Source organism: Podarcis filfolensis (assembly GCF_964270895.1).
Source record: "Podarcis filfolensis genome assembly, chromosome: 1".
Lineage (NCBI taxonomy): Eukaryota > Metazoa > Chordata > Lepidosauria > Squamata > Lacertidae > Podarcis > Podarcis filfolensis.
Genome location: NC_139604.1, coordinates 40,150,032 through 40,177,152, shown reverse-complemented (window position 1 = coordinate 40,177,152; position 27,121 = coordinate 40,150,032). Strand labels below are relative to the sequence as shown.

Sequence of the window (27,121 nt, the reverse complement as noted above, 5' to 3'; positions counted from 1 at the left end):
AAAAGAGAGGACCAAGTGAACTAATCATTTGTCCTGATCCCTATTTAGGAGGGATTGACCCAAACAAGATGGTGGAAGCATGCTCAGAACTACCCAAGATGGTTTCATGCTTTTGATCATGTGGTTGAGCTTTCTGGTAAATAGTAATAACTGGGGGGAGGACAGAATTACATCCCTCTCATCTGCTGGACAAATTAAAGCCGCATGCTGTGGCCACACAGCAAGGTTTGTTACACTCTTCCCTACTTGCCCCTTACGTATGAATCTGACATGCACCATGTTCACCCTGTAGCCATCCCAAACTACCATAGGAATTATTGCAAATCCTATTTAAATTCCCTCACCTGCCCAGACAAAATGCTAATTGGGCCAAATAAAGAACATGCCTCTGGTCACACAGATGACACCAAACAGTGTGGAGCACAGGTGAAAAAGAGGAGACCCAAGGCCAATGAGGAGCTCTCCTCCAAATTCCTACTCAGCCCCCCTCCAAAAGGGTGAATAGCAATGCCTACACTGCAAAGGGTGAGATGGCGGGTGCCAACCAAAGGAAAGTGGGGGCAGGGCAGAGATGGCTTGAGTAGCCTGCTCTCTGCCTCTTCCCTATTGGACAATGCAGCCCATGTGTTTGCCTCCCCCAGCCAAACCATCTCTCCTGTTCTTCCAGCACCATTGTACCAACTCCTGCCACGTTATCAGTTGTCAGTGGGCGAGTGGTATAAAGAAAGGGATCAACAGGTAACTCTTTGGCAATCTCTTCAAGGGTTACTCACTTCGTATCAATTGTGTGAAACAAATATTTTCTTTTTTAAAAAAATTGTGATTATTGTACACAAATAGCTGTTCAATCAGAGGGCTTTTCCAACAGTGTTCTGCTTATGGCTTTAACAAGTACCGTAATGCATTGGACCCCCAAAACTGAATCTCTGTTCAGAAAAAGATCACCTCTTAGGAAGCATTATATCTTCCGCTGAATTATTACAAATGTAATTTGATGCAATTATACTTTCAAATTATACTATATACCCCCATTGTGTTTGCTTTGTATATTTACATGAACTAGGCTAAGGATGAGTTTATTATTGGGTTTCAGAACAGTAATTATAACATAGCTATTTCATCCAACTTCTAATGAAGCTTACAGTCAGGCACAGCCGATGGAACATTAACATTAGAGTGCAAACACTCCTTAAAGCAATCCACAGGAAAGGATCAATCAGTGTAAAAAGTCACAGCCTTCACGCAGTATCGCTGTGCTCTGATAGTCTCTAAAAATGAATTCTTAAGGATCATTTAACAAGGACTGTTTATCACTTAATATACAGTAACCATTCTGAATACACAATCATGGCAGTTAAAAATACGGTGGCAGAAAGTTGCATTTTAATCATTATTTTTACCTTTTTACCACTATAGAGTGGTAGTGAACAGAGAACCAGGGTGAAATTACCCTGGGGCCCTCCAGATGGGTGTTTTATTACAGGTGTCTGCTCTTTGACACCCTAATGGTGCATTAGTGATGGATTTCTTCTGCTTTAGTTTGTTCTATGATGCTTTCCCAATGCTACCAAATTGGTGGCACTCAGGCATGGGGTTTGTTGCATTATTTTTTCTGGTTATATTGCTAGTACTTCTGTCTGGACTTTGAACATTCCAAGTGTTTCTGGACTACAATTTCCATTAGCCCCAGCATAGCAAATAGTGAAAAATAATAGGAAGCAGAGTCCAGCAATATCTGGAGGGTATCCGGGTGGCTACCCCTGCATTATAGCCTGCCTATCCAACACCTAGAGCTACAGACAGACACAAAAAATTAAATTAGTTTCTCTGCAATCTCCTTTTCCTCCTTTAGCACACCTTTCCTTTCAGTCCCTTGACATCTAAAGGTTCAACCTACTTCCTAGCCAGTTTTCTGCTTCTGATTTATTTAAATACTTTTTGTTATTATTGTAATTGGTCCTAATGCTTTTAGCAATATGTTCCTTGTCTTGAATTACCCCCCTCACTGATCCCTCATTGTCCACTTGCATTTCTTTCGTCCACTTGCATTTCTTTTGTGTTCCTTTTTGTCCTCCACATTTGGGCAAGATTTCCATTTTCCGAAAGAAGCCTTCTTGCCTCCAGATGCTTCCTTGATTCTGCTCCTTAATGACATCCTGTTAGACCTTTCTGCTCTGTTGTATCTGTTCTCTTTTTCTGTTATGGTTTTAATAAGCCCTAAGCATTCTGGTGAGATTTGACCCTCCTGACTTTTCCGGGAGTATGTCCTACTGAATTCAGTGGGACACCACACCTCTGAGTAGACATACTAGAATGGTGCTCTTAAATCTGTGTTAGAATATGGAAGAAACACTGAAACAGCTTCAAAACAAATGGAAGCAGTAACAATTGGTGGCAAGTATCTATTACCGTATTTTTCGCTCTATAAGACGCACCAGACCACAAGACGCACCTAGTTTTTGGAGGAGGAAAACAAGAAAAAAAATATTCTGAATCTCAGAAGCCAGAACAGCAAGAGGGATCACTGTGCAGTGAAAGCAGTGATCCCTCTTGCTGTTCTGGCTTCTGGGATAGCTGCGCAGCCTGCATTCACTCCATAAGACGCACACACATTTCTCCTTACTTTTTAGGAGGGAAAAAGTGAGTCTTATAGAGCAAAAAATACGGTATTTGTCATTTCTGACCAGAAAGCATTGCTGTGTCTGTCATGGGTGTAGCCAGGATTTTTGTGGGGGCCATGCCTTTTATTGTGGGGCCAGAACCTCAGTCAGCTTTGTATTTATTTATTTATTGGGGGGCAGCTGTCCCTCCCTGCCCCCCTTGGCTACACCCATGGTGTCAGTGGTGGGAAACCTGTGGCCTTCCAGATGTTATTGGACCCCAACTCCCATAATGTCTGACCATTGGCCATGCTAGCTAGGGCTGGGGTTTTTTTTTGATTCTAACAACATTGGGGGGGGGCAGCACAGGTTTTCCACTGCTATACTATTTGCTTCAGATAGCATGTATATATTACCTGTATATACTTTGAAAGGAATGCCTCATTGCCTTGCCTATCACAACCTAAGCAGAAACTCTTTTAGCACGCTCTTATTGAAGACATTAAGCTGGGGGACATCTCTATACTTGATTAAATGGGGAGACAGAAATGGCCATTTCACTTTGCTGGTAAATCGTTTTGCCCAGCTTTGACACAATAATTTGCTTAATTTCTTAATGCGCTTCTACAGTTCAGACTGCGCTCCCAGCTTTTAAGTGCCATCATTAAATTCTCATTTCAAATCAATGTACTAGTTGCACATTGCTGGGCAAACAAAGTATTTAAAGAGTTTTCCCCATAATGCAAGGTAATTGGTGGATCCTCAGCAAGGCCCATGAAGTTGCAGTTGTCTTTGCCAGTAGAAGGCCAGCAAAAGGAGGGGGAGTCTAGAAAAGACTCATTTGCTGCCAGTATCACAGTGTTTGGCCTGGAAGTCAGCTGCCCTTTACAGAAAGAGCCTGAATAAAGCAGCAGCACAAAACACAGCTGACAAGGCCCAGCAGCTGAACAAATGGACAAGTATGTAATTTAGCTCAGCCTTCCTTTTGGGGTGTGTGTGTGCTTAATTAATGAGGGTGGTACAAAAGGGTGGTAATGAGTAATGAGTACTGAGTGTCTGTGAGGTCAGTTAAAGATCATTTTTGTGCACACAATGGCTTCATTTTCGACTAAATCTTTCAGCCTATGATAAAAGAGCTTACCTTGAGAGAGTTCAAGGAATTGAAAGCAGAACAGGGTTTTTTTGGGGGGGGAGGGGTATTCAAAAACATAAGAAAAGAAATGAGGGGGGATTGATACCAAATGGGACAATGAAAAGATACAAAGCAAAGAGAGATAATCTGTTGGGTGCTTGTGAAGCGCAAATGGGAAAGTATGGTGACGTGAGATACAAAATTATACAATAAACACCTGGTCTTCAATAGATGAGCCATATTCCACAACTGAATCACATTGTAATGTAAAGTCATATGATTCATACCAACCTTTTTTGTCTCTGTTTACAGATTTTTAAGAGAAGGGAAGTTAAAAGTAGTTCTCAGGATTAAATTTTTTTAAGACTACCACAATAAAAACATCAAGTTAAAGGAGTGAGCATAATAATATGTTTTGAAATTTTTGCTCCCTATTTTTCTTGATTGTTATTTTCTTTCTTTCTTATAATTATTGTCTATGTCTCTCCCCCCCCCTTGTCAGAGATGTCGTTGTTTTGAAGGGACCAAGGCAAACTCATAGAATTGTAGAAATGTACAGTTGGGAGTGACCTGAAGGGTCATCTGGCCCAACCCCCTGCAATGCAGGAATCTAAACTAAAGCATCCATGTCAGATGTCCATCCAGCCTCAGAGATGGCCATCCCAATGGTCTCAGAGCTGCAAAAAGGAAACCATGGTTCCAGACTGACCTCATCGCTTCATATTATAGCATTGTGCACAAAATACCCAACAAAGGGAGGCTATTTTAGTTCCCTGCTGTGGTGAATTTTCCATCTGGTTAGGTATTCATGCACACTCATTTGCAGTCAGAGTATGTGATAAGGATAGACTCGACTCAAGATCTGAAACAAGGTTTGCCACATGAAGACAGCCACCGAAGGCAGCAATATAGTCGCTATTATGGTTATTCTGGCCATTTTTGGACTACACTTCCCATCATCCCTGATCATTGGCAGTGATGACTGGGACTGATAGGTGCTGGAGGGGCCTGGAGATTCCCTACCCCTGTGTTATGAAATCACACTGTTTATGTAATGGAATATTAAAGATCGCAGCTGCATAAGCATTTTTCTATGCTGGGAAGAAAGGTGAGAGCAGCATAATAATTCAAAGCAATTCCAATTCATTTCAAATGCAACATGCAAGTGACCATGATTTGTTCACGCTGGACCATTGTGCTCAACAATATGTCATAGACCTCTGCTGAATATTCACGGGAATTAAGTTTTTTGACCACTAGAGGGCTTCCATATTTTTATTTAAAGCAATAGAAACACAACATGGGGCATAAGTGTAAATCTATAAGATGACTGTATGCAGACATACAGGATCTACATTATTGAAGAAATATATATTTCAGTGACTAACATAGCAGAACTTTTAAATTCTTGCAGCAAAACATTTTTGCTTCTGCCTTCATCAGTTGCTCTGATTAAAATGTTGCTGTTTCCAAGGTGGCAGTTATGGTGTTTGTGTGTGTTTGTGTGTGTGTGTGTGTGTGTGTGTGTGTGTGTATGTATGCAACATTCTCTCTATCATTATGTTGCCAGTTTCTTGCAAATGAAACAGCAGCTATAAACATCTAATATGTGAATCCTAATGGGAAAGCTAGCAAAAAATCAGAACAAAGTTGTCAGAGCAAATAGTTTAAAAAATTTAACATTGTACATGAAATTTAAAAAGCAATACATAGGATAGTATGTATCATCAAGTCTCAGTAGCATATCATCAAGTCTCAGGAGTTCCACAGGTCTGGGTATAAATTACTCAGGTTTGAATAGAAATTCATCTCTTGCTTTGGATGCATGACATTTTAGCTTTGTTCCACCCTTCATCATTGCAGACATTTATTTCATTTTTTAAGACCTGGATCTGACAGAAGATCATGATTGCAATAAAAATCTAGGCTGAGTTTCAAATTGGTAAGAGGCAGCACACTTCATACTACCACAGTGTAGAAGTCCTGAAATATAGATAGCTTCTTATCTTCCACATGCCCCAAGCTCAGTCCACAACAGCCATAGTGTGCTTACAGCCTAAATGTGTTTAATTTGCTCAAATTGAAGGTTGGGAGAGAGAGGGGGAGAGGGGAGAGAGAGAGAGAGATTATAGTGCCATTCTAACGGATATGATGCTAACTGAAGGTTTGGGATTTGGGAGTATAAGAAGTTAATTGGTAGCTCTTAACATAAGCTCTTGCTTATTAGACCCCCACCTGATCTATACATAAGGGAAAGGGCATCTGAGGTTTAATTGGGTGAAAGGAGAAGGGATGTGCAAGGACATCTTATGTTTGGTTCTGAATGCTTGATTACAGCCTGTCTTAAAAGACTTAAGAAGAACTGCATCCCAGTGGATTTAGTTGGCTTCCTAGCTTTGTGTATCTCCATTTTCTTTTTAATGGACCTAAAGGGGTTTAATAACTTGATCTCATAAAATTCAGGGGGTGGCTGAAGATTGTTTTGCTGGGCAGGTACAGAAGCTGACCTGGCTACTAAATATTACATCAAAACTGGTGATGGGACATGACCTCTTCAGAACTTGAGGGCAGGAGGCTAGCTCAGGCGGTCCCACAGCAGACACTACTCCATCTTTACTACTGCTTCCGACATCACAGAATTTGTCACCTGAGGCAGCTGCCTTATTCTGCCTAAACGGTGGGGCTGGACCTGACAAAACTGTCCTGAGGAAGCTGTCCTGCTTCACGTATGTTACTATTATTGCTTGATGTGAGAGGAAAACCATATTGCAGATGCCTTTGGTAACTGTCCTTGCTAGAATTACAGAATACTTTGCTATGATATTTCAGGGACAGAATGGATCTTGCAAATGCTCTGTTGAGCAAAGTGCTGAAATGCTATAAGCATAGAAAAGGTACAATAGGCAGTTTTTCAGGCAGTGTGAGAATGGCCTTCCGTACAGCCTAGTATTGCTTATTATGAGGCTATAGAATGGGAGGGATGCACAATGGATGTTTACAGACCAGTTTCACAACTGTACCTTTAAAAGGGAAGGAATCTCAGAAACTATTTTTAGCTGCTGCCAGCTTCATTATATTTTAAACTGAAAGACAGATGAATTGCCTTGAGAATACAGCAAGAGGTTTCTTGGAAGCAAAGCTCAAATGACCACATTATTCATGGCCCAAAAACTATAGTTGGTGAATCCAGAATTGCCATGAACCTGCCCCAGGGGCTTGTGGTGTATACTGTGTCAAAGACCAAATGAGGCAGCTAACAGCTTTTTGCTCAGAGAAGAGGCAGAGCTAGCAGGCTGGATCCAGACTTAGGTTGCAATTTTATTCTCATTTACCTGGGAGTAAACCCCGCTGAAATCAGTGGAACTTACTTCTGATTTTATGTTGTTAGGATTCCAGCCTTAGTCATGCTTAGGGTGGACACATTGAAATGAACTGGGCAAGTAATGATTAGGAATGGGCAAATCTGTCAGTTCTTTGAATTTCTCGCCCCCCCCCCCATCTTCAGTTCATTCTTCCACATTTCCTCATCAGTTTGAAATGCTTTCTCATAAAAATTCTTAAGTGTTTTACTGTGAATTCCTCCTAATGTTCACATTTTTGTATGCAGTTTTGCCTAACAAACATAATTTTTCATAGAAATTCCCCCCATACAATACATCTTTTAAATGTTATTTTCTCCAATATATGCATTATTATCCAAACTTTGTCCTAATGTATCCATTTTTGCACACAGGAAATCTCTGGAGAACTGGACTGCATAATTTGAAGAAGTGCACATATTTCAAAGGGTGGCTGTGTTTTGGTTCCCGTATTATTTCAGGATGTGCAAATAAGGTAGGTTCTCTTTTAATGTGAACTGAATTGTATTTTCCCCATCCCTATAATGGTTAGGGCCCATTGATTTCAGGGGGTCTACCCTAAGCATGGTGGTGTCTGGCTCCAATGGAATAGGTAATATCCGAGTAAGTAATACTTCTGACATTGACTATCACCCAATGTTTTTAATAAGGCTGGAAATCATGGCACTTTTTATTTTAATCAAGCAGTCTACCTAGTACCAAACATTGAGTTAAGTTATTAAATAACTCATGCAACATGAAATGAATAGGTAAACTGTGTCAGTTAATGTTGCACATCACACCAATCTCAGAATGACACGATGTTCCAGGGACATACCCAGGGTTTACGTTTCCTTTGGGAATGAGGCAGAGCAGAGACTGTGGTGTCTTAATGATATATGGTTTACACATATATACAACCTTAGCCTGCAATGGCGGGATTCACAGCATTAACACCCCAAGAGGGTCTTGCTTCTCCCATGGCTACAGCTTTGGATTCAAATGGAAATCAAACATTGCTCTCAAATGTTGCTTTGACTCTCTCTCCAGATTGCTGCTTTACCTCTAGGTCACATCACTGTAAACACTCAACTCTCACCTTTCTCTTTTTCTAACTACCAGCCAGTTGAAGGTGATGGTGGTACCAGCTGTCTCACCCAGATCCACTTCCTTTGTTCCCTTAATGGCCCACCACCCAGGCCATCACCTCAACAGGAAGCTAGCCTGGCTATTCCAAGAATTAGAAGGGGGGGGGCATTAGAAGGGTCTTGGCCTACAGCCTACTCCCACTACCCAAACTCATAACAATAATCAATCAAATAAGCTACTGATAGAGCCAGCAAAGTAAACCAGTCCCAACATGTTTTGGCTTGTAACTATTACTCATAGCATGTTAAGACTCTTCTGTTGTCTCCTTCATCTGTGTTTTGTTACACCAAATTCTTTCCCAGGTGCCTTCAGGTTCACTGACCCAGTTTTCTCAATAATAACTAATAGACCCTGTTCAATGTGGCTTCTTCTTTGATGCAAGCAGCACCTTGAATTAAGGCTGTGAGAGAAGAGATGAAAGGTCAACAAAGGTTGCTCTTGATTTGTTCCATGCCAGTTTGTCCCTGTGGTCCAGTAGAAGCTAATGCCTTTGTTTCCCCTTTGCTCACTCACTAAGACAACAGAGCAACAGAGCACTTGTGAAGAAGGGATGTGCCCACTGTTCTCTGGCCAGCTAGATAGCACTTTGATATTTGGATCAAAAGTCTTGCTTTCAAGGGGACAGAAGTTATTTCCCGGGGAGGGGGGGGGAGAGGAGAGAGAAGCTTAAATGGAGAGAGATTTCACCTATGTCCAATCCTGTTCTGTGTCATTGTCTCCTGTATCTGCTTTAGTGCTATTCTAGCCCATTAATGACAACATTGTAAATAAGATAACAACACAGGGCCATGTAGCTGGCTAGCCAGATTTGGTTGTGTGATGAGACTGGTGGCAAATAAAGTCCACCGTGAATGATGGCAGTGCTTCCTGGATCAGTCCTATGCAGCCAACTGGAAATCATACAGGTAGTAGGATGGTGCCACAACTATTTGCAATGTCACCAAAGGCAAACAAAGTGCATTCAGACTGAGGGCAATGCTTCCTGAATATGAAACTAGTTTTGATCATTATGGCAGCTGTGGAGAGACAGCGGACTGGACAAACTGGAAGCAATGCCTGTTTATGCAGTATGACTTACTGGTTCGTGTACAGATGATTGGTGCCCAATCCCCTACATGCTTATTCATTTTGAAGATGCACATTTGCTTTCTGTTTGTGCAGAGTAGGACCCATTCCAACAAGTTCAAATGATAAGAAAGGAGATTTCAGCTAAATATTAGGATGGTATGAGCTTTTTAACAGTGAAGCAATTTGTGCCAAAAGGAGATGGAGCTTTTTAAGCAGACCACTGATGACCACCTCTCGGTGATTTAGTAGCGGTGGCTTTTCTGCCTAGGTGGGTGCTGGACTAGACGACTTTTGAAGCTCCTTCCAACTCTATGCATCTATGATTGCACTGGGAAAGACTCCTTAACTACAGCATGCAATTTGTAGCTTATTTCCAAACTGTAAATTGGATGATTTTTAGTGTCAATCTTATGTTGTATTTATTGTATCTCTTGCATACCTCCTATAGATCTCTTTTATCGCTTTAGTCGAAGGGCATTTTAAAAATATAACAAATGAAAAGTAGTCTGTCATACTTGCTCAGGACTCTTTTTCTTTTTCTGTTTAGGTTAGGGTCCTTTGGTCACCATCTCCCTTTGCCATAATGCCCTTGTGTGACTTGAATTATCTGAACTTGGACAGCGGAATCCTATCTGTCTTTTACTAAAAAACCCCAAACTGAGTTATGTGACACTTCTAAGAAAAGATGCTTCTGACTATAGCCAGAGAGTACTCATGGTCCATAGCATCTGTAAAGATAGATAGCTAAAAATCCTGCACATAAGAGTCATGATATCTTTATAAAACCCTTTGCAAAAATTGACTCTGTTCACAGCTAGGAGTCAGGGACATGTCACAACAGCATAGGAATTTGCTGTTATTTCTGTGGCATGTTGTTTTCCTCTGTTCTCTGTTCCCTTCGCTCCTGGCTTTTGTACAACACCCAGGTCCATGTCTCTGAACATCTGATCAACTGTAGTACTTCTTAGTCACGCACAGTTTCTTACAGAATGGGAAGCTTGCATGACAGTCTGGATAGGTTTGGCTATTCCTCATGGATGAGCATCCCTCTCTTTTTCCCCTCTGATGCATTGTGAGCATAATATGTCCTGTCCTGCTGCCAATACATCCACAATAGATGGCACCACTTCTCTGCATACAGATGCACAGGAGTAATTCTCCCCCTGTTGCAATTGTTTATTCATTTCTTCTGGATTCTTTTGCCTTCTTGCTCCCTGCCCCCAAGAGAAGAGATGCATTGGGAATTGGACCTATTGTGATTTCTGAAATGAAATGGCCCGATTTGCACTTCCCAGAGTCATGTGTGGATCAGGTCACAGCTCTCCATGAGATTCTGCACTTTTCCTGAATGTTGCAACATGATTCTTAGAAATAAAAGATAGATATTTAAATAATCCAATGCAGATACAGTGGTACCTCAGGTTAAGTATTTAATTTGTTCCGGAGGTCCGTTCTTAACCTGAAACTTTACTTAACCTGAAGCACCACTTTAGCTAATGGGGCCTCCTGCTGCTGCCGCGCTGCCGGAGCCCGATTTCTGTTCTTATCCTAAGCAAAGTTCTTAACCTGAAGCACTATTTCTGAGTTAGCGGAGTCTGTAACCTGAAGCATATGTAACCTGAAGCGTATGTAACCTGAGGTACCACTGTATGTATAATTTAAAATCCCAATGCAGATCCAAGTGGAGATGGGAATGGGTTCATGGTGCAAATGTGTGAAAATGACCAGTACTGCAAGTAGTATCTGTCTATCCATGTTTAATATACAACAGAACTTAATTTAAATCACCTAGACAACTTGAGTTATGATCATCACAGGGACTGCATCCTCATGCCTGGTCCTTCTGGCTTTTTAAGATCTATGCATTTTGCCTTGCTGTACTGAGTCTACTCCGCAGCTATTGCGTGTGGAGCAGGTGGGCATGGATTGGGGAAACTTGTGGGCTCTCTTAGGTTTGCATGGTTAGAGGTTGCCCTCTGCTCCTCTACTGAACTTTAACCTGCAAGGGCATGTGGCCAGGCTCTGAGTGGTGCCCAGATAATGAAATCCCTTTCTTAGTGTTCTGCCCCTTCATTTGCTTTGATTTGATATCAAGTTAAATGCAAAAATGTATCCTGAGGACCTAGCACTGGGGAGAAGAGTGGCTAATGAAAGCACTGTGCTCTAATTTTTTAAAAAATGAAATGAAATGGTACAATTCAAACATTGTACAATTTAAATATTGTTTCAGAAATGAAACTGTTTTCATTATGCATGCACGTGAAGGGATGGTGTGTGCCCTGATGTGCATAATAAGCTTCAACATAATCAGTTTTATCATGTACTTGACAAAGTAGGCTTTAGTGCACAACAGCTTGTGCCATAGAACATTCGAAATGTACTGTGTGCATCTTCCCTATGAGGAAAGGTTGCAGCATTTGGGACTTTTTAGTTTAGAGAAAAGGTGAGTAAAAGGTGACATGACAGAAGTTTATAAAGTTATGCATGCCATGGAGAAAGTGGCTAGAGAAATATTCTTCTCCTCCCTCTCATAATGCTAGGACTCGGGGACATCCAATGAAGCTGAACGTTGGAAGTTTTAGGACATATAAATAAAAGTACGTCTTTACACAGTGCATAGTTTAACTACAGAGTTGGCTCTCACAGGACACAGTCATGGCCAGCAATCTAGATGGCTTTAATGGAGAAGTAGACAAATTCAAGGAGAGTTCCGTCAGTGGCTACAAGCCATGATGGCTCCACAGTCAGAGCCATGATGGCTCCACAGTCAGAGGCAGTAGTGTTTCTGAATGCCAGTTGCAGAGAACCATGGCAGGACAGCGTGCTCTTGTCCTTGGGTCCTGCTTGCATCCTTCCCACAAGCATCTTTCTGGCCTCTACCAGAACAGGATGCTGGACTAGATGGACCATTGGCCTGATCCAGCAGGTTTTTCTTAGGTTCTTATGATAGGCAACAAAAATAACCACTCTTAAGGCACCTTCAGAACTCCTCCAATCATTTCAGTGAATGTATGGGAATGGTAGTGAGATTTTACTCACTACTCATGCTCCATGTTCACAGTTGGGTGAAGGTGGCCGGTATGCATATAGATGCTATGGTTTCCACTTCATTGGAGGTGGCCTTCTTGCATCTGTTTATATGGCAGCCCCCTACAGGCTACCACTGAATATGTGGCCATCAGGCTGCATCATCCATGGATGAGATCCTTCTATCCCTTCACATGTTCATTGAATCCATAGGCTGGGAAATGACTTTCATTGAACTTAGTGGGTCTGAATGTTTAGGACTTCTCTCTTTGTCTGTTAGATGCTGTTACTATTTTTGCTGCATGAGAATGTGGCTACTGTTTTGGAACTCATGATATCACTGAAGGCTCTTCTGTGTGTGATTCCAAGCCATACTCACAAAGGTAAAGTGAGAGTGCTTCTAATATTCTCTTCAAGATAGAGAATATATGCCTTTATACGCCTGGAAATGGAGGTGTTATGTCTTCATTTTTGCTCTCATGATGCTTTCTATATGGGTGTAAATTGACTCATGATCTGCTCCCAGGGGCGGCTTTTGAGAAACTTGTGGGATTTTATCCATACTCTAATTGGTAATCCTGCTTCTCCTTTTTGTGTTTATTGTGCTTAGATTATCTGATACAGGTCAATGAAAATCAGTTCAATGAAAGCATGACATGCCCAATTTGTCAGCTACATTACCTTGGTGATTCCTCTCTCTGCTTCCTTTCTTGTCAATGCAGCACCCAAGATCAGAGTGAGTTTGCACTAGGGCTTTCTTTATGTCTGATCCTATTAGTACTCATTTTGATATAGTAGAGTTATTCTCCAAAATGGAAATAAGGAGAGGGAAAGTGTTCACATAATATAGAAATGATTTGAAATCCGTTAGAGTGGAACAAAAATGTAGCTCAAGAGGAAAATGGCATGGAGATGAAAATTAAAAATAATAATGAAACTGGAGTGTTGAGTGCCCACTAAATCATTCCCAAAAAATTGTGTAAAAAGTGAAGGTTATTGCATAATCTTCTGGGCTGGATGATGGGAATGGAATTGGCATGTAACTCCCCAGTCACTGTAAATTACAACGATCACTATACTACATTTTATTTTAGCAGAAATGCTGCAGAGTTCCTTATTGGGCCTTGATTGCTTTGCACCTGTGACTCCCTTAGTAGGCAATGCAGAAGAACTAGCTCCATGCACATTTCTGGAATGCTTTTGTGAAATACCTCCATTCATCAAGGGGATTGTGAGAGATACTGCAACACTTCTTTGTGTCTAGGCCTATACTATGAAAGGTACAAGAAAGACTTGTCTCCTAATAAACTGCTGTATGCTACCCACTTCCTTGACTGATGAGTGGTTCCAACGTAAGTACTACCTGGGTTTGGCTTCCTTTGAAGGAGAGAGAGGGAGAGAGAGACAGAGAGACACAGAGAGCATGCACACTAGTCTGGTTTATTACATTTTTTGTAGCATTACAGTAGTTACCTACAAATATGCAAAACCTAGGCAAGCAACATACACCCCTCCAAGACAACCATAACAGCCAGGAGTCCCCTCTCTCTGACTCTCTGTCCGTCTGTTCCAAATTGCAAGTTCTTGTTTCATCTCTCTCTCTCCCCTGACTCCTCATAGCTAGGAAAGTTCCTCAATATCGGTTCGGTAGGTTCCCATTATGATGCAAACTGAGCAAACCCATCCCTCTGCACTCTAGAATGCTTCCCAGTGACTGGCAGTGAATTACTTTCCTCATCTGCCCTGCCCTACTTAATTATAAAATGTAATCCAACCCAATAGAAAAGCTTCTATTATTGTAGGAACAGTGTTAGGGAAGTGAAAAAACCTGCTTCTCTTGATCAATTTTGTTAACTGGCCAAACAAACAAACAAAACTATCACCACCCATATTTGACCCAGAAGCAACCAACTGTTCCTACACTGCCTTTTCTATGTGAGGGGTGTGTGAGAGAGTACCGCTGAGCAAAATTCAAAGAGGGCTGGCAAAGGGGTGGGCACCCTCTGACTGGTTTCTTACAATCAACTCTAAGAATGTGCTACAGAAGTCTAGTGCTGGCAGGAATTTCAAGGTAATACAGCGTGATTAGCTGTCCCAAAGCCAGAATAGCTGCACAATATCCCCTTTTGGTTAAAGTGCATAAATGAGCCTTAGTCGCAAAAAGTTCTCTTACTTAACAATAACATTCTGAATCTTTGTTTAAATTTATTTTCTTTTTTAACACTCTGCATTAAAAAGCAGGGTACAGAAGAAGCAGCCAAGCCCTCGTACTCTTTGATTGAGCTAGAGAAGTCAGGGCTTCAAATTAGAATAATTTTAGTGGCCAGAAACTCAGACAACAGCAAGAGCAATTTTCTTCAAATTTTGCAGGCAAATCTCGTTTGACTTCACAGCAAACCTGGCAATTTTCAGGCCAAACCAATTTGTGTCATTTTTTCCCCCTGGCCAAAATTACAGGGGTCTAAAAATAGGGTTTAGATTATAATGACAGTTTCTGCCTTTAACCTGTGAACATGAAATACAAGTCTCTATTATACTGCAGTTCTTGCTAATTAAGTTGGGGGGGTAGCGACAGGGGAAGAAAGTCAAGTAAACCATTAAAGCCGTAGTGTTGCCCTAAGTCAACTATTCTGAGCTTTTTCCTGCGAGCTTTTTTTGTTCTCTCGATACGAACTCAGAGATAGGGCTTTAAGTAGCATCTATGAAATGTTTTTGATCATTGTCATTCTGTCTTATTGTCTTTGACAAATGATTGTGATTTGGGGGGCACTTTTGTTCTCTTTGGGAGCGAGTCCTGCAGTGTGGAACAATTGAATAGTAGTGGCAGGTTGATTTTAGACCCTAGACTGCAACATGCTGCTATACAAAGCTATGGACTGAACCTTAAGCGTAACAACAATTTTTTGTTCCTATTGTGCTTTAAAGAAGCACCCACAGCCCAAAATAATTTTGTTCTTAAACAAAGCTTTCAGATAAACTATAAACTTTTTGTAAAAGCTTCACAGATATGTTGGGGGCAGAACCCAATATTGATTCCAACCCATCTGAATTAGTTTTATTCAGTTTCTATATCACTTCATACAGAAAGAATCCCAAATATATTTACAGGGGCAACAACAATGAATAACCACTTAAACAGAAAGGATTTAGATATAGTGTTGAAATCTTATCTGTTATTTAAATATCCCAGTGTACTTTCCGAAATATGTGTCACTATAATAAAACCAATACTTCGTTGTAAAACCACGGCTGTTCAACATGTGTTTTCTTAGCTGAGCTCATGGTAAGTGACTCATACCTGGTTTGGGGTGGGTGCTGGTTTCACCCCCCCCCCACCCCAGGAGCAGAAAATCCTTCCCCTCACAACTAGCCATTGGACGTCTCCACAACAGGACACAATGGGTTCTGGGATCACCCAGGTCCACTTCATTCCGGTCCGCTGTTGGAGAATAAAAGCCTGCTGTGGTGAGGACTGTCAACACAGTTGGCGGAAAAGCAACCTGCCTGCCTCACATGTTGCTTTTAGTTGATTAGTATAATGACCTTGCTGTGGTTCAAAAATGGTTGCCATATTTGGAGCCAGGAAGGAATTTGCCTGCAAACACATTGGACTTGTTTGGGGTTTCTGCCTTCCTCACAGCTATTGTCACATCTTTCGGCAAATAAAGCATTGGGTAATCCTTAGTCTGGTTTCTGGGTCCAGGGTGATTTGGGGCATTGGCCTGACCTCAGGCAGGTGTGTTCTCAGGGTACCCTAGTAAAGCGGTCTGAATGAAAACTTCTGTCCTGAAGCCAAGCATGGGGCAGCAGGGCCATAGAAGCTCTTTTTTTTACCCATATGTGACTCTCTCTCTCTCTCTCTCTCTCTCTCTCTCTCTCTCTCTCACACACACACACACACACACACACACAAACACAACATACTCATCCCCCAGAATAGTATTCCAGTACCTTGCTGTAGGCAGCATAACAACATATTCACAGGGCTTCAATGACTCCATAAGGACATAAAAAGAGCCTGCTGGATCAGGCCAATGGCCCATTTAGTTCAGCATCCCCACCGTGGCTGAACAAATGTCTGTGGAAAACCTGCAATTGGTACACAAGCAAGCAGTCTCCCCTCCTGTGGTTTACAGAATCTCCTATTCAGAAGCATGCTGCCTTCCTATGGAGGCAGAGCACAGCCACCATGGCTGGTAGCCGTCAATAGCCTTATCTTCCATGAATCTGCATAATCCTCTTTTAAAGCTATCCAATTTGGCTTTCTATCACCTGTCTGGATTCTTCCAACATGCAGCTTCATTGGATGTCCACAATTTCTAGTTTTATGAGAAACTAGAGCTTTCTCCATGCCATGCATATTATTTTTTTTTGCAGTTCTATCATGTCACCTTTTACTCGATTTTTCTCTAAACTAAAAAAAATCCTACAAACCTTTCTCATAGAGGAGTTGCTCTGTCCCCATATCATTTTGGTTGCCCTTTTCCAAACCTCTTCCAACTCCAACATCCATTTTGAAGTGAGAAGACCAGACAGGTACACAGGATTCCAAATGCGGCTACACGGCATTTACATTGACAAGTTTGTTTTCCTTTCCTAATGATCCCTTGCATGGAATTTGCCCTTTTCACAAGTGAAACGATGATTACTGCATTACTGTACACTTGTTTACACTGAATTGCCTTTGCCATTTTACCGCCTATGCACTCAGTCTCTTTAGAGCATTTTAGAATCTCTTTTTAACTATCCTGAACAGTTTAGTATCATCAGAAAATTGGGCCACTTCGCTGCTCACCCACAACTCTAGATCATTTATGAACTAGTTAAAAAGGAACCTATCCCTCTGTTCATCCATTCAGGGAACCATCCCTTTATTCCTGCTGTTTCCTAGTCCACAAGAGGACCCTCTCCTCTTATTTCATGACTGCTCAGCTTACTCAAGAGTCTTTGGTTGGGAATCACTCCTTTGAATTGTTTCAGACTAGATATGTTGATCAAAATGTTATTTATTGTAACTTTCTTTCATGGCTGTCATTGTGCATTTTATCCATTTTCACCGTAATGACATCTTCCTTTCTCTCTCCTCCTCTGGGTCTCATTATCTAATTCAAAACTGGCAGGATTCCTGCTTTAATTGGATGGTCTTGGCTGTGTTTCCTGGGCACTGATACGCTGATTCCAAGGTGAAGGAGTGGTGCCCTTGTAGTTGACAGCTGGGATAGATTTTCAGCAGTCGCTGTTTAGAATTGTCACCTTGCAGCTGGGCCTTTGCCCAGACCTTGGACTGGATATTGAATGCCAAGGACCCAGAAGCCAAGTTGCAGCCTTGCACTGTGATCTGGAGTACAAGCTGGTAGCTGTCACTCTGAACAGACACTAACGGCTTCCTGCTGACATCTTCTGTAGACCATGGTGGCCAATTGGGAGTGAAGTGTGTGTGACCAGTCAGCTAATTAGAGAAAACATTGCCTGCACACAAATGAAGCCATTGATGGGAAGCCTCCACTGTATATTCACAGAACTTTTCTACATGTCCAGGTTTTATTAAGTGAGCATTTGTTATAAACTACATTAATATCTAAAATGAAAAGTCCTTAAAGCCTGCCTGGGCATATCACATTTTCCCGGGAAGCCGAAATCCACAATGAGAGACACTTCTTTTAGTGCCAAGCGACAAACACTTTGCACATGCTTAGACACATACTTCTTTGTCTGATTTTTGTCAGTTCCAGCCTAAGCCCTAGCTCATATTAAGCCCTGATTATAAATGAATCTTTCCACTGGGCTTTGCCAAGGAAGGAATCTTCTGATTTTGTTGACTGTTTTATCATAAACTGAATCCACAGAGTCTATAAGCACCAATAAACTTTTGTGCTTCCCCCTTTATCTCTACAATATATTTTCTTTTAATATTTACTACGGACTATTTTATTACAGGTTAGAAAGAAAACTGGGAATTATCTGACAGATAAAGAACAGAGAAGCGGCTGAACTCTAAATTACGAACCATAGCAAATAACTGTTATAATCCATTTGCGGTTTCCCACCCCGCTCTTCCCCTCCTTCCTTCTCCTGTCTTAATAGAATATAACTGATGTTTCACACTGTGGTCTGCATTATAACTTCACAGTGGCTGTAGAGATGTATTAATGTGCTTATAAATCTTTTATATTTCAGCAGGTTTTTAAAAAATCACACCATCATTCCTAATATAATTTTGAACAGTCATAGTGGATTTTCTGGTGTTGTTTCTTTCTTTCTTTTTTTAACAAAACAGTGAATGACAAGCTTACCCTGGGCCTTTTAACTTCTCCATCCATTCCTTCTCTGGCATCTAAAATATGCCCCGGAGGCTGCATCAATGTTTATTTAGGAAAAACATTCATGACGACATTTCAAAATGTGCAAAGACAGATTAGTTTAGCAAAGGAAATCGCTAATATAATTCTGTTCATCATTTCCAGGGAGATTTTTCTTTTCCTATCAATTCTCCAGTGTGCTCTTCTAGGAGCCAAACAGAACCCCCTTCTCACAGCTGGACCCGCCACTTAAGCAGAGCTTGGGAGGGGACCATAGCTGAGGTTTTTGCATGCAGAACATCACAGGTTCAGCCCCCAGTATCTCTGATTAGGAAGTATTTCAGATCGGTGATGGGAAGGACTAGAGACAAAGTAGAGAATCCTGGCAAAAAAAGACTAAGTGTTTGATCTGGTAGGCTGAATTCTGTGGGTCAAACTGAACAAGGGATAAACACGTAGCAGGCAACTACAGAACAAGTGGGGAAGTCTGATTCTCACTGCGAAGGCAGCATGTGGGAAGGAAGGGCTTATCTATTCACTCCCACACTGAGCCTGGAACAACATGTCCCTTGTCATTGTTCACTGCCCATGGGGGAGCCTTAAAAGAAGGTCCCCGTTGGCACCAATGGGACTTCTCTCCTAAGACTTCTAGCCCAACAGTGGATAGTGTGGTGTGGGGACACTGTCATGGGCCAGGAGTCATCTTCACCTGCTGAACATCAGCCTAAAGAGGGGATAGGGCAGAGTGACTCCACCTGCAGCTGATCAGCCTTCAAGGACACAGAGGAAAAGGGACTTATGAGAACCAGCTAGCTTTAGCCTTCTTAAGCAGAGCTTCCAGCTGCAGTCAGATGCTGATAACAATGCTTGTAGTTCCTGGCCCCTGTCTTGTTGCTTCCTGCTCATCTTGACGCTTGACCCCCTGTTCATCGGATTCCCTGAGCCCTGGACTGTCTGACAATATGGATTGCTCTTCACCCGACTCTTGGACTGGACCTAACTTTGGACACTGACTCTGTCTCCAAGCAAGTACACCTCAGACACTCTTTGGGTTGGCTCCACTGAGCTCTGCACATTGTGGCTTAGCAATGAGACCATGACAGACACTTCCATTCCAATCCTGGTTGAGTTCTGAAGAGATAAACCCCCTTTTCTTGTGTGCTGCTTTTACAACATTAATTTAGATCCCCTGCTATATATTCAAGCACACATCTAGAGATTCTTTCATATTTTACATAGCAAAATTGACAAGCCTGTTAATTAAGTGATATCATGAGAACCACAGTTATCCTATTGTATGTCTTGAATGATTCAAGTGCAGCACATCTGCATTCAGGGTCTCCCTGTATCCATCATAACAGCTTTGAGAAATCCCATGAGCTTACTAGTGCTAGGGGGAAGCACACTCATACTCACACCAAACACATCTAGTTTCCTACTCCATGCCATGATATGCGAGTGTGATGAAGTAATTTTTTTTCTCCGTTCACTTTAAATGCCACGGCTATGTGTCTAAGTAGAATTTTATTAGATTGTTTTTATGGACTAATACAGACAGAGGCAGCGATGGCGCAATAAAACGGTTAGGTTCCCTTTGAGAATTTGGAGGAGCAGACTTTGGTTTTCTGTCAGAACTTCCTGCCACCATCCATCTCTATGGATTGCTGCTTGCAGTGCACACAAGAACTAAATTGTTTTATTGCTATTAACTGCAGATGCTATGGAAACCCAAAATAATTCTTCCCCTATGATCAGGGTTTGTAGAGCCCGCTAGTTGGATCTACCTACATTTTCATGGCGTGAGTGCCTTGTTTCTGGCCGTCAGAATCGCTTTTCCAAAAAAAACTTCAGGCCCCATTCAGCAGAAGCTGGCTTATCACACTTTGAACTAAGTGAAGTAATATACACATTATCACTGTAAGTTCAGAATCCAGAATGACCCAATTGAACCACTGCAGCTACAAAGCTATTCATGTAGGAGATGTGCTACCTACAATTGCTGGTCAGGAACACCTTCCCCCCGCCCTCTGCTAATTCACTGATTTTGTGCAATGAGTAAGTATTGTTATAAACAATGAAATGGCCCTATGACCTTTGAAGAACCACTCTAAGAAAGGGGCAAGTGCTGTATCTACATCTCCTAAAGAAATCTACCAGCAAGGCTTTTTTTTTTTGCCACATATACACTTCCAACATACTCTACTGGGGAGAAAGGTAGCCCTTTCAAGGGGCCATATTTCTCCCAAGGGTCTCCAGTTGCTACCACCTTGTACAGTGTCAAAGGTATTAAAAATAACTGTGCTACACAACAAAGGTACTAATCAAAGTGTTTGTGTGTGTGAGTACGGGGGGGGGGGGGGAGAGGAGACTGAGAGACAATTTGACCTGTGGTAATTAATTCTGGTAGCATAGTTTGTTATTTTCAATGCTAATTGCATTCTTCAAAGTAGCTTACAAAATAAAAGCATTAAACTTTCCCCCCATTTTTTTTATCAAATAAAACCATACTGCTGGGCTGGAGAAGCTGTGATTCTCCAGCTGTTCTTCTCTAGCTGTTGATACAGCTCCTCTCATCCCTCACTTTTCATTGGCCATGCTGACTGTTGGCCATCGGAGTATGGAGGGCCACAGCTTCCCCACCCCACAAAGCCTCCAACATTTCTCTGATGAAAATAGGGACATCCCATTCCATAGTGATAATTTTACTATTTATACCCAACACATCTTACTGGGTTGCCCCAGCCACTCTGAGTAACTTCCAACATATATAAACACATAATAAAACATTAGGTAAAGGGTAAAGGGACCCCTGACCATTAGGTCCAGTCATGTCCGACTCTGGGATTGCAGTGCTCATCTCGCTTTATTGGCTGAGGGAGCCGGCGTACAGCTTCCGGGTCATGTGGCCAGCATGACCAAGTTCTGGTGAACCAGAGCAGTGCACGGAAACACCGTTTACCTTCCTGCTGGATCGGTACCTATTTATCTACTTGCACTTTGACGTGCTTTCGATCTGCTAGGTTGGCAGAAGCAGGGACCGAGCAATGGGAGCTCATCCCGTTGCGGGGATTCGAACACCAACCTTCTGATCGGCAAGTCCTAGGCTCTGTGGTTTAACCCACAGCGCCACCCGCGTCCCTCAATAAAACATTAGAAAGAAATAAAAATTCCCTATACATGAGTTACCTTCAGATGGCTCAGGGGTTGGATAACCTCATACCCTCCAACATTTCTCCAATGAAAATAGGGATGTCTTAAGGGAAAGTGGGACATTTCAGGATAAAGTCAGAAAGTGGGACAGCTTCTCTAAATCAGGGACATCCCTGGAAAATAAGGACGGGAGGGTCTGCACCCCCTCATAATGAAACAGATCACATCATAAAATATCTATATGTTAAAATATCAAAAAATGTTTGACTAAATTAAATGGTTTTTACCTGATGGAATTTCAGTTGCAGAACTTTGCAATGGAAAAGACCACCCACCTTCCTTCAGAAGGCAGAGGACATGGAGGTCTATGATAATATACCTTATTATGAGGTGTAATTTGCCATAGTATGTGCCCATAAAATACACTACTTACCTAGACTAGAGCATGCTTTTCAATCTCATTGAGTATATTTGCCTTTTTCTTGCTGAAATTTGGAGTGAGCTGTTAAAACCAGTCTTTCTTGAATGCTACCAGGAACTGAATAATCATTGGTAGGTTCTGCCACATTAAGGTGATGACTCTAGCATGACAAAATGCATACAGCCTCCAGAAGGTAGAAGGTGCAGTCTCCAAATGCAGTGATGCTACAAGGTTTAGCCACAGGGCTAAACCATGACTACATTTGGGGAAAATGAGCCAAGTGCAAGCTAGGTACCAAGGAATGCCTGACAATCCAAATTTGGTGCATCTGTATCCAGATCATGAAGATAATAATCTAGATGATGATGATGATGATGATATAACAATAACAGTTTTCATTTCACTAGGAAGAAGCAAAGTCAGGTGATGTCATCTAGATGTAGGCAGAACGGAGAGTCCCAATCGCTTGCTCTGTCAGACTTTTCAGGAGTTGTTGAGGGAAGGAAAATAAGAATATATGTATGGAAAAATCTGCACAAAATGTGGCAATCTCATCTTATTTCATGCAAAGCACTTTGAAGCTCTTTGAAACAGCATGCAATCCTTTATCTTTCTTTAGCCTTCATGTGACATGATACTTCTGTAAGTCACTGAGATAAAGCATCACAAGAAGAAAATCTTTTGAATTACCTTGGTGACCTTGCTTTTTCAAAAAATGCAAATGTGTGTGGGAAATGTGATATCCCAGAAAAGCAAAAGTTGAAGAGAGCCTGTCTTCCCTAAACGAATGAGAGAGAAAGCAACTATATGTGTGTGTGTGTGTGTGTGTGTGTGTGTGTGTGTTCTGTGGCACCTTAAAGGCCCACTGGTTTATTGTTGCAGTGACACGCCCCCCCTGAAACTGTATCCATGGTAGAAATGGCTGTGGAATGGCTAAGTTTGGACAGGGCCAGTGGGCCTATAGTAATTCATCCAGGATCAGGCTGCATACACAAGATACCCTTAAGCCTGTGGTTCCCAATTAGTGGGTTGTTCTAAAGTGAATTTCTTAGGATGTTTTCAAAGGGTTTTGTTCTTTAGATATGTTCCAAATTCTTTTTAATGTATTATTTGGTGGTTTTGCATGTTCCTCTGAAGAAGGAAAACTTTTTCTAAATGTAGTTGGCATTAACAACCACAATAAACCTTAAGAGGGCATGTTTAAAACCTATTTGGCTGTAACCAATGCTAGTAATCTGAATAGACTCATTGAAATAATGAGCCTACTCTGAGTAGTGGGTCTACTCTGAGTAGAGTCATACTCTTTTGTTTCCTGGGCTTTTGTTTTCCTTATTATGACAACATTTTAAAAATTTGTCAGAATATCCCACATTTTCAACAATCGTTACCTCTCTCACATGGCACCTGGTGAAGGCCAAGGTTCTTGGAATTTTACCATTCCAGTACAGTGGTACCTCGGGTTACATATGCTTCAGGTTACAGGCTCTGCAGGTTACAGACTCCGCTAACCCAGAAATAGTACCTCGGGTTAAGAACTTTGCTTCAGGATGAGAACAGAAATCACATGGCGGTGGCGCAGCAGCAGCGGGAGGCCCCATTAGCTAAAGTGTTGCTTCAGGTTAAGAACAGTTTCGGGTTAAGAACAGACCTCCGGAACAAATTAAATACGTAACCAGAGGTACCACTGTATTAGGAAGGGCATTTCCCTGGATCTCATAGAAATGGCTTGTTCATTTGGCTGGTACAAGGAATGATTGTTAATTCTACCAAAAGAGAAAGAAAGAAAGAAAATAGTGTGTGTGCTTGAGATATACAGTAAAACGGTTCACACCACCTCAATCTCCAAGCCGTGTGAGATTCCAGGGGTTCCAGGTACTTAACCAGGGTTCAGTTTCCTTCAGAATGAGGTACAGTGAAGACTGTGGTGTCCTTAGGATATATGGTTTATTTACACATATATACAGCCTGCGCCTGCAACTGAGAGACTCACAGCATTGAGACCTCAAGAGGGTCATGCTTTTCACAGAGCCCCAGCTTTGTATTCTAGTGGTCATCAGGCATGGCTCTCTCTCTCTCTCTCTCTCTCTCTCTCTCTCTCTCTCTCGCTTTTGCCTGCTCCTAGCCTCTAGCTTCTAGTTCACACAACTCTGGCTTTCATCTTTCTAACTAGCAGGCAGCTGAGGGGGAAGGGTTGCTTCCATTTGTCATCTGGCACAGAGCCACTTACTTTGTTACCTTAACACATAGGTTCCAACTCGTTGTAGCCCTGGGTGCCCGAGCAGCCACAAAATTCTGCATGAAGGGGTCGGGCACCCACAAATTTCAGTGTCAGGGCCATGCACACTGCCTGGCACCCATGGCCCCAGGCACCCATGGTCGTGGGGCCAAGTTGGCATTGCTGCCTTAACAACTCATACTATGGAGGGGCATTATCAAGACACTTGTCTGGCTATTCCAGCTACTGGGTTCTTGTTAAAAGTATTAGAAGGAACTCGGGCATACAACATACCCCTCCCACCCCTCACCAAACTCACAGCAGTACTTTTCAAATGTAGCCTTTGAAGGGTAACAGAATAGCACAGTATTAACACATTAAAAGCTGTAACAGAAAATAGGGCAATCTTCCAGGTTACAACACAAGTCCACATCAGACCCCATAATGGAACTCATGTATTTTATTTGGCTGGTTCTTGTTTGCTAAATCTTGCTGTTTCGGACAAAGGACAAAGAAACCTGAATCTGCTAAACCGAAGCTTCCTTTTAATGCTAAATTCACTTTTATGGCCTTTTAAGAACTGACAGAGCAACATAAAAAGGAGAGAGAGATGGAAAAGCAAAACCCTAAAGAACTAGAACATGTTTTGAGGTATAACACAGCAGGGGGATATTGTAGACTGATCAAGTGGCAGTTAGAGAGAGGAGAGGGAGAAATAAGAACCCAAAGGAAAACAAAATGTAAGGCTGAGCAAAAAAGCTTGGCTTTGGTAAAGGTAAAAGAGAACAATTTTATGCCTTAATAAAAGATTGCTTATTTTATTGATTTCAAAATAAACTAGCCTGTTCACTCCTGAATAAACCAGCTGAAGCTTGAAAAACACAGGCATTCATATGGCCTTGGGCAGCACTGAAGCCCCAAGCTAATAACTCTTGCCTCAGCCAAATAAGTCTACCAAAACTGGTGTTCTCTCACTGCAAGGGCATTCATCTCCAGGGTGAGGGGCATGAGGGATAAAGGAAAACCATTGCAGCTATCAGATCTCTTTAACTATGTGCCAATCTAAATAAAATGCGTAGGATGCCAGTGCTGCTATTTGTTCTGCTTTCATTGCTACTAAATGGAAGCATCTACAAAAGCTAAATTTTTAGCACTCCGGCAGCAAGAATTTAGCCAATATTTCTATTTTCCAATGGGATGGTTTTATGTTTTAAAGCCGTTTGCTCTGCCATAAGCAAGAACTTTCCTTCACTGTCTTACAGCGATAAGGCAACAGAATTAAATAAGGACAAATCAATACAAAGGAGGGAGGTAAGGGGAAAAACTATTTCCAACAACCAATGTACAGGAGGAAAGCTAGGCAAAATAAAGCAAGCAAGCAAGAGAAGTACCCAGGAATACTTTTAACCAGTATCTGGCTAGTAGGGCAGCTACGGCCATTCCTGAACAGAAACAGCATGACCTCAGTTGTCGATGCATTAGAATAATAGAATTATAGAGTTGGAAGATACTACGAGAGTAATCTAGTCCAACCCTCTGCAATGGAGGACTCTTTTGCCCAATGTGGTGCTCCAACGCATGACCCTGAGATTAAGAATCTCATGGTCCACTGACTGAGCTATATTGGTGCCTTCAAGATTAGTTAATTGCAATGTGCTTTGTTAGAGGCTGCCCTTAAGGTTGGCCTAGAAGCTGCAGCTGCTGTGTATCATTGTGGCTTGACTGCTGCTGTGGCAGTGGTGCAGTGAGAGTGCCCTCCCAGCAGCAGAGGTGCTACATTTGCTGGGGAAGGGCAACAGTGAGGACAGGGGAGCTGCAGGCTGGTGGCAATGGCTGCTTACAAGTAAGTGCATCATAAGCGATGCCAGAGCGGGCACAGTCCCATCCATCACAAAACGTAAGATAGCATAAAGGAGGAGGCAGCTTTCTTGATGCATTAAGCTCAAGCCAATTAGGAGTACTGAAGAGCCTATTTGTAAATGAATTTGTGATATCATCTTAACCCACGTTCCACCAAACCCAAAACGTTTCTACAATATGGCGAAAAAGGCAGTGCAATTAGGGTCGTTGACTTTTCATGGGTGGTATTCAACTACATTTTACTCAGAACTGACTCCCTGAAATGAATGAGCATGACTAAGTTAGGTCCATTACTTTCATTGGGTTTACTCTGAGTAAAACTTAGTTGAATACCACCCTATTCCAAGCTTTTTTGGCCTACCATTTCATCACTAGGTTTAGGTACATATAACATTAAAAGAAATCAATGAAGCTCTGTGGGCCATTTATGGAACATATAAAATATTCTTTTCACTGCATTTAAGCAGAATACTTGTAGGATAACCATCTATGTCCTAGTGAGCGATGAAAATGTACTTTGAAATAACAGTGCTTTCGATCTCACCTAAATGTTGGTGTGGGGACTCCAAAATAAATTGAAACATTTGTCTATTTTACTTGTTTAGCCAGTTGCATTGCTTTTAAATTTTGAGATGGCTGATGTTTGTTAAAATTATTTTTAACAAAATGATTGCCTGCTGCTGGTTATGGCCTCTCAATAAAAATAGCACATTAGTCAGTGAGGAGGCTGCCAGCATGATGTATAATTTACGGGTTTACTGTTTTAGGATCTCTGCTGTTTTAAGATATCTTACTATCTGGTATGATCAAAACAAAGATGGATTTTATGCATCTGTTTTGCAATACCACGGTGCTGTGGTCT

General features: G+C 41.8%; 1 protein-coding gene across 6 annotated transcripts in view; it reads left to right on the top strand.

Annotated features, from left to right (window-relative positions):
• The window catches only part of THSD7B (thrombospondin type 1 domain containing 7B), a 511,659-nt gene that overhangs the window by 100,936 nt on the left and 383,602 nt on the right, over positions 1-27,121 (top strand). For 4 of the 6 annotated variants that reach the window (XM_083581787.1, XM_083581784.1, XM_083581786.1 and 1 more), the window contains 2 exons: positions 7,466-7,566; positions 12,595-12,697. The gene's annotated coding sequence lies outside the window, so the exon portion shown is untranslated. The remainder of the gene's footprint in view (positions 1-7,465; positions 7,567-12,594; positions 12,698-27,121) is intronic. The other 2 variants (XM_083581788.1, XM_083581785.1) reach the window with 1 other exon arrangement.